The following is a 13770-nucleotide window of genomic DNA, read 5'->3' on the forward strand; positions in this document are numbered from 1 at the left end:
GCCATGGGTTCTGCAGACCATATTCAGGTACTGATGATTGTGCAGAGATCACTCTATAGCTTAAGGTCTCCCAACCCGAGTTTTCTTCACAGTCTGTGTGCGTGCGTGCGTGCGTGCGTGTGTGTGTGTGTGTGTGTGTGTGTGTGAGGAGGGAGGGGGCAGGACTCAGCTCTTTCCAGGTCTTACTCCAGGTTCTCTCGGGACCAAAAGATGCTTGTGGAACCACTGACTGAGGACAGCAGTCTGAAGCTGGTGTGGGAGTCGCCGCTGCCTGTGTGTTCTCCATACTGAGCCACTCGCCGACCTGCAGTCACTTAGGCGTCATGCCATGCACGCCTGCCTTGTGGTCACAGGAGGTGGGGAGCAGCAGAATGGCCCGGCTCCTTCAGCCATGTGAACTTGCACCATGGCGTACTCTCAGAAAGCCTCAGTTTCTCGTTCCTTTCTCAGGGGTGAAGTGCTGGAGATACATGCAGGGCCCTGTGTCTGCCTGGCAAGCGCTGCACCCCTGAGTTAGTTATGCCAAGCTCTGCCTATTTTTTTATTCTTTTTGAGACAGGGTCTCACTATGTACCCCTCGCTGATCTGAAACTTGCTATGTAGACCAGGCTGGTCTCAAACTCAGAGAAATACTTGCCTCTGCCTTCAAAAGTATTGGGATGACATGTGTGTAACCACCACGGCTGGCTTTCTATCATTAAAGTGTGAATGGTGTTAGAATCCACAATGCCTTACCAAGAGAATGAAGTGAGCTAATGAAGTGTTTCCTACCTCCTGTGTCAGTAGGGACACTCAGCGTGTGTGGGAGAGGGTCCCTCACCAGCCGCTGGCAGTTCATCTACAAATCAAGTGACGGGCATTTTCTTCAAGTGGACTCTTGCTTGCTTGGGGCTTATGACACTGAAAGCAAGGATCTCAATAGTTTACAGAGAAGCACAGTTGAACCCGAAGTCACTTATAATATTGTTGGGTTTTGGGACTAGAGAGATGACTCAGTGGTTAAGAGCACTGACTGCTCTTCCAGAGAACCTGGGTTCAAATCCTAGCACCCACTTGGCAGCTGTCAACTGTCTGTAACTCCAAGATCAGATATCCTCACACAGACATACATGTAGCAAAACACCAATGCAAATAAAATAAAAGTAAAAATAAAGAACTTCATAAAAAATATTGTTGGGTTTTAATATATTGTTTTTCTCCCCCCTCCCCCCAGTTTTTGTATAGATACAGTTGCCTCTAGACCCAACCAAAGGACCACTGCCTGGACTCTCCCTAGGTCTAGCTCCCAGCACAACCCTGTCAAGCACATGGGGTCATCTCTTGAGTTTCACGGGTCCTGGGAAGGCTCTGCTCTAAATCTGTCCAGGGTCAAGTTGAGGATGTGTTGCAACGCTGGAATGTCCTATGGAGGCCATACTTCTCTTATGTCTCTTTACAAAGACCAACGAGGCAGCTCCGTTCTCCTCATTATCGCTCTCGTCATCCTTATCTCTCCTTTTGATGAATCCTGGAGGCTTGCCAACCCAGGCAGCTTGGAAAATAAATTCCCTCTGCTGTTTGCGCTAAGCCGCAAATCATGAACACCAGCTGTTTTGTGTATTTGAAATAAAGCTCCAGGTGTATTGGGGGGGCATCAAGGGAGCAACGGGCCGTTCCCCCCCCACCTCCTCCCGGATATCTATAGGCACTGCGGTGCAGCTGGGCAATTTACTCCTTTAATACGGAAAGTGAATCTCAGGCTCCTCCATCCCCGTCTTCAGCAAGGTCAAGCTCAGCAGCCGGTAAATATTTGTAGATTTGATTTGTTACATGCGACCAGTCAACAATCATATAAGCCCTACTCTCAACAACTTAGGACGGCAGGGAAAGAGTGCTTCTTCCCAACAAATATGATAAGTGGGGTTCTGGAAAGGAGATCGGAATGTCCCTAAGTTCTCAGAGAGACAGAGCGTAAATTAAACACGGGGTGAGAAGGAAAGCTCAATATTGTTTAAGTTGTATGCAGTTTCCCGGTGATTTATAGTTGTCAAATGCTTTATAGATATTGGATAATTAAATTACTGCAAACACCTGGTGGATGTATGCAGGCTGAATGCGATTATCCCCACTTTGGTAGGAGATGAAGAGGGGCGGCGGTGGGTCTAAGCGTACACGCGGGAAATGAAGTTGTGTCCAGGTCCCCGCTTGAGGAAGCTTAGTCCGGCGGCGTGCGTCTAACTCTGCCCTTGAACTCGACCACCTTTGAAATGTGTGTAGTCCCACTAACTCCACAGCCTGGTATCATCTGCCTGCCCTCTGACATCTGTGCCTCTTCAGGTTTGCAGCCAAGGAAGGGAGTTTATGAGGAAGTTGGGGGGGGTCAGAGCACCCTTCCCTGCTAGCTAAGGAAACACTACAGATTGCAGGCCACGGTTCCTCTGGGCCCGCCCTGATTCTTTTGCCTGTGTTCAAGGTCTCTTTTCAGGGGGAACCAGGCGCCATGCTTTCATGGAACATCTAGAATGGGCTGCAGGCTACCATGTCTGCCCTTCAGGGCCCTTCTCGTGACCTCTTATGTGGAGTGTTCAGCCTGTAGGACCGCCTGCCTCTCCCACCCTCAGATGACAGAGCATCCAGTCCTGTCCATAAGCAAATAAGTGCCTTCTGTTTCAATATTTAAACAGTTTGGCTCAGACCTAAAAAGCCCATTAGCTTAGGTCTAGAGCTTTAAGGCAAAGGCACAGTTTTGTGTGGTTGGGATCCTTACCACACTAAAAAAAAAAAACAAAAAACAAAAAAAACAAAAAACAAAAACCCAAACCACCAAGTGAACACACACAGCTGTGTCAACTTCACATCTGGAAGGCTAGTGTCTTCCTCCTGTTCAGCTAACCGGCAGGGACCATCTTCCTCACTCCGCTCTGGACCCTTGACATGGCTTTGCCCTCTAAAAGTGTATTTATGGCAGCCGGGTGGTGGTGGCACGCGCCTTTGATCACAGCACTCAGGTAGACGGCTCTCTGAGATTGAGGCCTGATTCACAGAGCAGGAAGGCCAGGAGGGTTCCATGGAGAAGCCCTGTCTTGAAACACCAAAAAACAAGTAAATAAAATAAAATTTTACGGTATTTATTTATTGGGGGGGGGTGGTGTGAGTATGCTGCACACATGGAAATCAGAGGACCATTTGAGGAAGCCACTTGTCTCTCCACAGTGTCTGATCGGGGCATGGCTACCGATCTCAGCCTATCAGGCCTGTGGCAGGAGCCTTTCCCCGCGGAGCCGTTCTGCCGGCCTGGCGTTATTCTTTCCTGATGGATGGGAAACACACAAGAGGTCGGGAAAGCAAAAGTCTTTCTGTTTCAATTTCAGTAGACATGTATTAGAAAGCACAGGAGAAGCCAGGCCCCGTGGGAATGGATGGCCTGTCTCATCACTGTGAAGCCATTTCTCGAAAATGCTCCCGAGGCCGCTGGCGAGTGGACAGGTGTTAACTTGGTTAAGGAGTCAGTTGTGTCAAAGGAGACAGAGGATCTCTCTCTTTCTCTCCTGTCGCAGGGCCATCAACAGGATAAATGTCTAACGGGCATGTCTCTGTATGTCCAGGCTTTCCTGGCTTCTGTGTAGGAGCCTTGTGTTCACTCTGGAAATGGAAGGAGGACTTTCATGTTCAGAAAGACACTTGCTCATGCTGGAGGGGACAGACTGCCAGGTTGGGAAAGGCCTGGGACAGGCTGCAGAGAGGGAGGAAGGACCAGTGCCAGTTTTCCTAGGGAAGAACGGTGTCATGACCTTGGGAATGAAACCGGGACTGGGGAGGAAAAGGTATAGGGATGATTTTCCCCCTCCCAAGAGCAGAAGAAAAATAAAGCAATCATTGGCAGGGGCGGCCACTTTTCTGGTGGGCACGCCTCAAGAAGCTTTTCCTGCAGCAATACCAGGATTTTGAACTTTTCTGATCCTTGAATCCAATTTTTTAGATCCTCCCTCAAATGTTACTCTCAACACTTAAACAATACAAGACCCGGAATAAAGTTTTTTCTTAAGATTTAATACTTAAAATTCTACATCTTTTTTTTTTCTTTTTCAATTTTACCGTGTGTGTGTGTGTGTGTGTGTGTGTGTGTGTGTGTGTGTAGCTTTCAGGTGTTGACTCTTACCTTCCATTGAGGTTTATGGGACTAAACTCAGCCCGACTTGCCTAGCAAGCCTTATTGCCTGCTGAGCCATCTTGCCAGCCCTACACCTCCATTGTCCCGCCTGCTGAAGTACATCTCAAACGTCTGTTGGTCTCAGCAAAACGAAGTGTCTGTCGTTCTGTGAAGGGTTGCAGGTCTCACTCTCATGACAAGAACCACCCCTCTGCCTCAGGCTACCCTCTCCTCTCACACGCAAACCATCCATGAACAAAGCTACAGAGAGTGTGCAAATCTACCTGTAGACACAGGCTGTAATGAGAAGGCTTGTGGGACAAAACCTTATATTCCCGGTGGACTGGTGGAGTCTGGCAGCACAGGGAGCTTCCTAGGACTAGAACCCCAGCCCTACCCCTGTGCTAAAGAATCAAAATCTGCATGCATCACGATTCCCAGACGGTTCAAACATGCAGCAAAGCTTGGGATGCCATGAGACCCCCCCCCCCCACACACACACATTGCGAATTATACTTTTCAGTGTGGCAGATTATTTTAGGTTTTATATTAGAGTCATGGGGGGGGGGAGATTCCGCAAACTCCTGATGCTTGGAGCTCTACGCCCATTGGTGAAAACAGAACCCCTGGATAAAAATCTGGTGTTACCACAGGGCTGAGGTTGAGCACCGCTGGTTTCTACCTGGTTCCCGGTGCCTTTTCTCCAGTGGCTGGAAATCCAGCGAGAGACACTCCTCTGCGGAGCTTCACATTCCCCCACACCCACACTGTCTTTTCAAGGATGTTAGAACAATAAACAGCCCTGGAAGCTGGAGATAGTGTTTCCCTCTGGAGTGAAGGGCAGATTTATTTACTGTCCGGTATAATAAAAATAATGTCTGTTTCTGAAGCCCAGGACAGTTGGGTTCACTACCTATTACGGAAGTTCAGGGTCTTTGGGTTTCAGCCCTGTCACGTGATGGGCATAGAAGCCTCCCTCTCCTGCTTCATCCACAAGCAGGAATCTGAATAAACTGGAAACCGAGGACTTTCCTTGGACTTACTAGAGAATGGAGGTCAGAGGTCAAGCTGATATCCTGGACTCTAGAGAGACAGCACTTTCGGGGTCACAGATGTGCCCTATGTACCCAGAGCAGAAGACACTGTGGGTAGGAGGAGCAGAATTGCACAGCAGTTTAGTTGAGGGTGGAGGTTGAGTGTGGACCTGTGTGAGTGTGTGAGACCACCCAAGACACAGGCTCAGTCTCCTTTCTTGTGTTTTTTGCTTTGTTTTCTTTTTGTGGATCTTTTCTCTGGACCCTCACTAGGGTCTCCTGGTTAAGAAGCCAGAGAACTTTCCTGTTGTCTCAGACAGGGGGAGAGAGAGCCAACCATTTTGAAACACACCCAGTGTGTTCTCCTCAGCATAGCCCTACTCTGTAGAAGAGGGAATATTGAATATGTCAGCATAAAGAACTGAGGTGTGAGGCTGGAGTGGCGGATCCATGGTTAAAGGCACTGGCTGCTTTTCCAGAGGACCTGGGTTGGAGTCTCAGTACCCGCATGGCAGCTCATGTCTGTAACTCCAGTCCTAAGGGATTCCACGTCCTCTTCTGGCCTCTGCAGGCACCAGGAGCATAAGTGGTATACAGTGGTACACAGATGTACATGCAGAAAAACACTCACACACATTTCAAAAAATTTTAAAAAATGGATACATGTCTAAGAAGATGCACATGCTAGTGACCCTCATTTGATTATTGTACATGGATCACATATGTCAAATATCTCTTTCTACCCCCATGAAGCTACATGCTAATCTTAAAATCATCTCTAAGTGCTGAGTGAGACTTCCAAGGCTTTGTCTGACTTTGGGGGAAAGACATGACCAAATCCAGCCTTCTCTAGTCTTCCTCGCCCACTTAAGGGAGAGAGGGGAAAAGAAAAGCCGAGAACACTGGTAAAGTTTGAAGTTCAGGAACTCATCAAGACTGTTTCATCCTGAGGCTATGAAGCATTTTCTTACCCTCCTATCTTATTGCCCCACCAGCAGGGCTCACTGTGGATTAAAACTGGAAGAATTGCAAGGTGCTGACTTTCTCAGAGATTGCTGTTGAGGAAAGCCCAAAGAGAAGAGATATAAACAAACAAGTAAATAATAACAATAAACGCTTGAAAAATCTGAAGGCTCTAGTATTGTTTATCTATGTCAACCAGGAAACACAGCCTGGCTTCTACCAAGATTAATATAGACCCTCACACCCAAGGCCTATTTAGTCCAGTTCTATTACTCCATATGTTGTGTCTATCTTTCAACAGAAAGATACAAGACGTGCTGGAGGGCAAGGAACAAAGTGCCGTAGAGGGAAGGCAAGCATCAGAACTAGAGTCATATTGGGGAGCCATCACATGGGGAATTAAAGATAACCAGGTCCAGGAATTAGGAAGACGGCTCAGGGTTTAAGAGTACTTGCTGCTTGAAGGCCAGAGTTCATTTCCCAGCATTGTATTGGGTGGCTCATAGCTGCCTGTAACTTCTGCCCCCGGCTCTCGGACACCTGTTTCTAGTCTCCTAGGGTATCCCACACGTGGGTGTACATATTTATACACATACATACATGTAGATAAAAATAAAATATATCTTTAAAAAGCAACAGTGATCAATATGTTAAGGACTCTAATGGAAAGAACCACATGGGCGCTATAAACAGCAGAGAGAAAACAAAATCCCAAAGGAAGTGCTGGCAATAGACGTACTGAAGCAGAATTAAAGAATGCTTTGGATGGACCTATTATTAGTAAACTAGACAAGGCCAGAAAAAAGAAAAAGGGAGATTAAAAATATAGTCAATAGAAACTTCTATAAGTAAAATGTAAAGGGAGAAAGAAAAACAAAAAACCTTCCAAACAGAACAACAGAATGCCTAAGAACTGTGGAACAATTTTCAAAGGTCTAGTATATGTGTAATTGGAACACTAGAAGGGGAAGAAAGAACAAAGCAGAAGAAATATTTGAAGTAATATGACTGAGAATTCTCACAAATTAGCATCGTAAACACCAGGAAATTATCCTTGGAGACATCATAATTGAACTTCAGAAAAGCAGAGACATCAGGAGGGGAGGCCACCTTACACAGAACCAAGAATCAGAGTTACCTAGCTGCTCTGCTAGAAACTATGCAAGCAAGAAGAGGGGAGTGAAATATTTGCAGTGTTGGGAGAAAAGCCCACTCTTCTAGAATTCTGTATCCAGTGAGATTATCCTTCAAGAGTCAAGGATCAATACTTCCTCAGACAAGCGAAATCCTAGGGCATTCGTCATGGCAAACTTGCTCTTAAAGCAATAGTCAAAGAAGTGATTCAGGGCATAGGAAATGATATAGGCCAGACATTCGGATCTATATAAAGAAAGGGAAGGGGGAAAGAGTATCTGAAGGAAAAAAAAATCAAAAGAGTTTCTTTTTCTCATTCTTTATTTAATGGCTAACTGGTCAGTAAAATGGCAGCGTGTTCTGGATGTAGCATATGAAGCGGCGAATGAATTTAGCAGCAATGTAAAGACAGGAGGAAGGGAGCAGGAGGATCAGTTACCAGGCACCTGCCTGGTAGCAGAGTTCCATTTGAGAGAGTACTACAAGCTAGAGGCAATTACAGGCTGAGCGTGATACATTAATGAGGCAAAACTTGAAAAAGCCACAAGGAAAGCCCAAGTCTACCATTATGGTTGGAGACTTCTTTAGAAACTCATCTTTTGGTAATTTATAGGCGACACAGGCAGAAAATCAGTAAAAAAAATAGGGTTGACCTGTTAAAGCACCATCCATCAGCTTCCTATCACTGGCATTTATGGAATAATCTATCCAACGGCAACTGGGTACGTATGCCTTCTTTTGGAGATCCCAAGGAATATACGCTAAGGTAGACATATCCTGGGTCATAAAAATATCAAAAACTTTATAAGAACAGAAATCATACACAGTTTCAGGTTCTCTAGGCTCAGACGCTTCTGTAATTCAGCCCACTGGGGTTTGCAGGAGTCTCTGATCTCTTGTTGCCTTGTGAGAAACAGGGCTCAGGAGAGAGGTACACACATTGACAGTGTCTCTGAGTCAGGGTTTGTGTATCTTCTGCCATCATCTGTCAACTAACTTGCTCTTTCTAGAAACTGTAAGAAAAGTCCCCAACTCTTCACAGTTTTCCATTTTTTAAAATGATCTTTACTTTGTATGTTACGGCATATGTGTATGTTGGTGTGGGTGTGTACATATATGTGTGTGGATGTGCATGCGTGTGTGAGTGTGTGCAGGCCAGAGGTTGATGCTGGGTCTCTTTCTCAGTTGCTCTCCACCGTATTTTGGGGAGCAATAGGGCTTTTCAGTGAACCTGGACTGCATGGATTCTGCCCTCTGACTCTGTCCCCTCAGTCCTGGGGTGACAGACATGTGCTGCCATGCTTAGGTGTTTACATTGGTTCCAGGGATCCAGACTCAGTCCTCATCTTACACAGCAGGTATTTTACCAAAGGGCACATTTCCTCAGCCCCGATTTTGATTTGTTTCTTTGTGTGCACGTGTGTGCGAGTTTGCGCATGTGCTTGTGGAAGCCAGAGGACAAAGTCAGAAGCCATCTACCTCAGTGTTTCATAGTGTCGCTCAGTGACTTGTAGCTTGTTGGGTAGGCCAAGCTAACTGGCCAGTAAGCCTCGGGGACACACTTATCTCCCCCACACTGGGATTACAAGTACATGCTACCAACTGGACATTTGTAATGTGGGTTCTTCTTCTTCTTCTTCTTCTTCTTCTTCTTCTTCTTCTTCTTCTTCTTCTTCTCCTTCTCCTTCTCCTTCTCCTTCTCCTTCTCCTTCTCCTCCTCCTCCTCCTCCTCCTTCTCCTCCTCCTCCTCCTTCTGCCTTTATTGTTTTTTTTTAAACTTTATTTTATGAGCATTGGTGTGAAGGTATCAGATCCCCTAGAACTGGAATTACAGATAGCTGTGAGCTGCCATGTGGGTGCTGGGAATTGAACCTGGGCCCTCTGGAAGAGCAGTCAGTGCTTACCACCACTGAGCCATCTCTCCAGCCCTAATGTGGGTTCTTGAATTGAGTTCAGGTCCTCATGCTTGCGCGACAAACACACTACTGACTGAGCCATTTCCTCAGCCTCCTTTCACAGTCTCTGACTACGTCTTCCCTAGCTTTTACCTTTTTTCCCTGTCTAAATCAATATTCAGACAGCCGGGCTAAACCAAAGATGTCCGAGGGAGGGTAATAATTGGCCTCCAGTATGCTGGCTTCGTTGTTTTGGTTGCATCAAGGTTATCGAAACTTTCAGACTAATGCATTCAGCGTTCCGGTTTCCACCCCTTTGCAGAAAGCATACCAGATGCTGCTGTGTGGACGAAGACAAGGGAGGTGAGGAGCCACACGGAAGCCTCCCCACCCGGTCTCCCACCCTTGTACAAAAGTTGGCCTTGTTCAGGAGACTGACTTCAGCAATAAGGGAATATTGCTATGTAATTTCTGTTTGCCAAGCCCAGCCTGCAGCCAATATGAAGCAGGAGTTTGAAAATTATTGATCCCAACGGCCTTCCTTGGGGTACGATGGTCCTGACTCTACGTGACAACAAGGAGCAGCCAAGAAAATCCCAACCAGACGCCAGGCTCTACAGACAAACTCTTGCTTACAGTTCTGCTCAATATTCCCCCCCCCCCCATAGTACAACAATTTCAAGGATAGTGAAATTCCCCAATGTCTATCAACATTTATTTAGCAAAAAAAAATCAATTAAAAATCAGATTCTGCCACCCGGCACCGTGTGAGAGATATTTCCAGGAACAAAGAAATGACAGTGTGAAGGTTTTCAAAATTAATTGATGTGCGATTAGCCCGCACTTCAGTTTTTTTCATGCCGCATTCCTATAATTTAAAAAATTAGCATGTCACACCCAAGCTGCATAATTACATAGCTTAGAAATTCTGCACAAATATCATTATATTCGCATTTTATTAAACAGAAAGAAAAACCAAAGTTGAAAAGGATGAGATTAAAAATACAGCACAGAAGTCCCGATCCTTTCCTCTTTCCCCCCCCGACAGGATCAAATGCTACACTTGGGAGGTTTCTGAATCAGAGCACTAGTCGTTAGCTCTGATCCCCCCACGTACCCTCTGCTAGGTTTGCTTTAGTCATTAAAGAACATCAATTCTCAACTAGATGAGGGCCCTTCGCGCTACAACCCGCAGACTTGGTCTAACCTCTACCTGGGTTGTACAGCCTTCAAACTAAGAATGGTTTTTTTCATTCTCCAGAGGTCATCAGCTGGATCCTGGGTAGCCAACCCCACCCTGATCCCCTAGCTCCCACCACATGGTAGTAAGGGTTGTGGGACAGAGGCCCAGGGCGTGTTTCTGTACAGTCCCCAGCCCAGAGATTAGCGGAATGGGTTAGAACTGGGGTTCCCTTGGTGGGTATCTGAGCCAGCTGTAAGGGCAAGTAGGTCTCAAGGAGTTGAGAGACAGTAGCTGGTGTCTGGATGGAGACAGCCATGTAGCAGAGGGTTGCCCGAGAGTCTGTGATTAACAGCTGGGACAGGGCAGGGAGGGCGGGTGTGAGGTGACGACGCTGGAGAGTTACACTTGAGGATGATGTCAAGTGGGTTCTCTGGCTGTAGGGACTGGACTGGGGTCCAGTAACTAAAACTGGAGAAGCAGGTTTCAGAGCTCTGAGTGCTGGGTGCAGAACTGGAAGAAGCCGGCATTGTTGAAGGTCCAGGAACTGGGAGTCTGTTCTAAGATGGGAAGGAACGTTTCAGTGAATGAAAGCACAGAACGGACAACACACAGTTAGATCCTAGAACCCGGTCTGGGCTATCCACGTGATTCCTGAAGTTGAGCAGATGCATGGCCAAGCCCCAGCTGACAAGGGGCTAGCTGCATATCGTTGCGACCTGCAAGGAATTTGAGTGTGTGGCCGATGGTGACCAAGGAGGCCCAAGACATGATTAGCTAAACCGGGAGATGTGGTTCGTGGCTGTGGTTTCCCCTAGCGGGTGGGAAACCCTGTGCACAGTTTTGAAGGAGGAAGCAGTTCTAGAGCCCCCGTCTCCAGCAATATTAGCCCACCTTTTGGTAGCTCATTGTTATCTTGGATATCCAATACCTAATCCCCTCTGAAAGCACATCTCTCGAATAGTTCTGGAAGGTAGGCTAAACCTGCTTTTCAGTTAATTCAATCACATTTGAGTATCCTGGGGGAGGGGGGGATCTGCTGTTTTAAAGAACTGTGGAAAATTCGCTTGTTAATCAAAGAACCCGACGGGAACGATGGCGCTCTCCTGTTTTTCTGTTGTTTTAAAGATTACAGTTGACGTATTTATTTCTGTAAAGCACCCAAAGGGGACTTGTGGAGATTAAACATAATTTAGTCTGGGAGTTTTATTTGTGAGCGTTGAGGCACCTCATGGATCTTGGAGACCCTCAGGGTGGTCGCTGACAGAAGTGGGAATTAATACCTTAATGACAGGGATTCAGGGCTCTCTAGCATCGGGTTTCCTGGTGCCTTCCTGTCCTTGCCGTGGCTGCTTAACTCCTTCTCATCTTACCTAGCAGCTCAAATGTCACTGTTTATTCTCTTTTTAATTTTCTTAAAAAATTCTGAGTGTATAATTAAATATATACATACATACATATATATAATATAGAACTTAGACTTTTTTGTAGCATTAAGAATGTTCATATTACCATGCAACTATCCTTACCCACACATCTCCTGGATGTCAGGGCACCCAACTGAAATCCCCACTCAGTAAGCACCTCTCCCCTCTCTCCTCATCCTTGGCAAATCTCTCTATGTATCCCTGACCCTAAATTCATAGTTCACTTTGGAGACTTGGAGACATAGTCAATGTCTTGTTTGAAGGATGTAATCGCTTTCTAAACTCTTGCTGTGAAGAGTCCCGCCCACATCTTGCAACCATGTTACTCGAATTTATAAACCCAGGTAAGGGTGTACACGGCTACTTTTTGACTTTTCAGTTTCGGGCATTTTTTTTTATTGATTTCTTACTATGAAAAGTACAAATATAAGCTGGATATGATGGTTCACATCTGTAATCTTGGAACTTGGGAGGTGGAGGAAGGAAACTTGCCATGGGATCTGAGGCCAGCCTGGACTATAGAATGAAACACCATCTTATCCATCCCCTTAAGAAAAGAAAGAGAAAGAAAACTTTAACATTCTAGCATATTCTGAAAGGCAGACATCCATTCATTTAAAAACATATTGAACATACACATACATTGGTTTTATGTTCTTTTTCAGCCTCAGAAAAAGAAACAACATCATCACCAAAGAGCTTCACAGCCTCTTAAATGCACACCCTCCCTTCCCCCAGCAAAACCACCAATCTGCACTATTGATTTCCTTGCTTTTCCTCTTACTTATCACATAGGTATACGTGTTCTTTTAAAGCCGAGTGCTGTTTTGTAGGCCTATAAAAATGGAGACAAGCATCTTCTGACTTTGCCACTTCACGTTACACTTTGGGGTTTGTCCACCTGGACGTGTGCACCTGGTATTGATTCATTTCCATTTCTTGCTTTTGTTTTTGAGGCAGAATCCCACTATGTCGTCCTGACTGGCCTCGAACTCACAGAGATCAACCTGCCTCTCGGTCTCCCGCGTGCTGGGATTAGAGTGGTGCACCACCATGCCTGGCTCTCGTTCCCATGTCTTTGTCCATCCAGCCTTGCACATGATCTCTGGTTCATCTGCTTTCTGCAGGCTGGTGGGCAGGGCATTAGGGCACAGCACAGTTTCTACCTTACTAGCTAAGGCGATGCCAACAAAACGGCTATTTCCACATGCTAGGGATAGAGTCCGGAGCCTCACGCATTACGAGGTAGGTGTTCTAGTGTTGTTCTGACACCGTTTCATCTTAAACTCTACCATGCATAGATGACAAGCTATGTGTGCCACATCTGTTTTTGTTAACTCTTGTCATTGGCTGCGTTTTTAAACTTTGGCTAATTTGGTAGCACGCAATAGTAATTTCGTTGTGGTTTTAACTTGCTGTTATATGACTGAATTTTGTACATTTATAGACAATTTGAGTCCTCTTCTGCCACATAACCTTTCATTAAAAATAATCTATAGAAATTGATTTACATATGTTCTTTATATATCTTGAATATTAACTCTTTACCAGTTTTATATGTTGCAAAAAGTTCTTAATTTAGAATCTTAAAAACAGATGTCCTTTCTTTTTTTAATTAGTGGTCTTGTTCAGTGGCTCAAGCTGCCTCCAACACATGTAGCTCAGGCTGGCCTTGAATTTGTGAGCTTCTACATCAACCTCCTGAGTAGCTAGGATTATGAGTGTGCACCACTGTGCTGGATTTAGACAATTTTCATTTACTTTTTATTTTAACATTAGAAATAATAATTTTTTTGAAACAGGGTTTCTCTGTAGCTTTAGAGCCTGTCCTGGAACTCGTTCTGTAGATCAGGCTGGTCTCGAACTCACAGACATCCATCTGCCTGCCCCTGCCTCCCGAGTGCTGGGATTAAAGGCATGTGCCACCACCACCTGACTGAATAAATTAATTTCTAATTTTATTTTGAGATAGAGTATCACTGTGTATGCCAGACTGTCTTCCAACTTG

Source organism: Microtus oregoni, unplaced genomic scaffold, assembly GCF_018167655.1.
Source record: "Microtus oregoni isolate MIOR12 unplaced genomic scaffold, Mior012 000026F_ref0000081, whole genome shotgun sequence".
NCBI lineage: Eukaryota > Metazoa > Chordata > Mammalia > Rodentia > Cricetidae > Microtus > Microtus oregoni.